The following is a 1,515-nucleotide window of genomic DNA, read 5'->3' as shown; positions in this document are numbered from 1 at the left end:
CATGAACCCCAGAAAGGTGGTTGAGGGTACATGGAACTCACACTTCTCCGCCTTAACAAACAGGTTATTTTGGAGAAGGCGAAGAAGTACAGACCGAACCTGGGTAACGTGTGTGTGGAGGTCTTTAGAAAAAATTAGGATGTCGTCCAAGTAAACAAACACAAATTGGCCGACCATGTCTCTTAATACGTCATTGACTAGGGCCTGAAAGACTGCAGGAGCGTTAGTCAGCCCGAACGGCATGACCAAATATTCATAATGGCCTGTAGGTGTGTTGAAAGCCGTCTTCCACTCATCTCCCTCACAAATCCGTACCAAGTGGTAAGCATTTCTTAAGTCCAACTTAGTAAAGACTGTGGCCCCCTGAATGCGTTCGAACGCGGTGTTCATAAGGGGTAGAGGGTAGCGGTTCTTAACCGTGATGTCATTGAGCCCCCGAAAGTCTATACATGGCCGCAGAGATCCATCCTTCTTTCCGACAAAGAAGAAGCCAGCGCCAGCCGGTGAAGAGGAAGGACGGATGATCCCCGCTTGAAGGGCCTCACTGATGTATTCCCTCATGGCTCTCTCCTCAGGTCCGGACAGTGGATACAGCCGACCCTTGGGAGGGCAAGTGCCCGGCAGGAGGTCTATGGCACAGTCGTAAGGTCGATGAGGGGGTAGAGAAGTGGCCCGGTGTTTACTAAAAACTTCTCTTATATCATGATACTGTACGGGAACTTGTGAGATGTCTGGCTCCTCCTGTGGGTGTTTGGAGCTGGCGGGCTCAGAAGGTCTCGCGGCTAGAAGACAGGAAGACAGACAATGAGAACTCCATCCCAGCACCTCTCCACAAACCCAGTCGAGGTGTGGATTGTGACGACGTAACCAGGTGGCGCCCAGGATAACGGGGATGTCAGGTGAGTTGATTATAAGAAACGTGATTAATTCATGGTGGTTGCCCCCGATGATCAGCTTGATGGGCTCGGTTTCGAGTTCGACCTGGTGGAGAACATGGCTGTCAATTGCCTGAACCTCAGTGTTCCTTGTGCTTGGTTTAAGACTTAGCTTAAGTGACTGAGCTAGTCCTGCATCCATAAATTCAGTATCAGCACCAGAATCTACGAAAACTGCTTGGGGGTAAGACTGTTCATTTACTAAGATCTGTGACTGCAAAGTAACTAGAGAGGACAGGCTAACTGCTCTCCTCTGATTAAACAAGGCAGTCCTTAAACGTGTAGGTACTGACCTTTTAGCTGGACACATGCGTAGCTGATTCTCCTCGCTGCCACAATAGAAGCAAAGGCCGTTCCTCATCCTTCGCTCCCTTTCTGAGGTGGACAGTCGAGACCGACCGATCTGCATGGGCTCCTGAGGGGGTGAAGCAGGACGTCCTGAAGCAGAGAACGAGCTGGGACGTCCGGGAGGGTTGGTCGGTGTCTGGTTAGGTTGTTCAGTCCCCCTCTCCTGCCTTCTTTCATACAGCCTTTGATCGATTCGTGAAGCCAGAGCTTCCAACTCTGCCAGACCCCTGGG

This window comes from Kryptolebias marmoratus, linkage group LG1 (genome assembly GCF_001649575.2).
Source record: "Kryptolebias marmoratus isolate JLee-2015 linkage group LG1, ASM164957v2, whole genome shotgun sequence".
Taxonomy (NCBI): domain Eukaryota; kingdom Metazoa; phylum Chordata; class Actinopteri; order Cyprinodontiformes; family Rivulidae; genus Kryptolebias; species Kryptolebias marmoratus.
The sequence above is the reverse complement of the archived record's forward strand: the minus strand, read 5'-3'. Positions refer to the sequence as shown.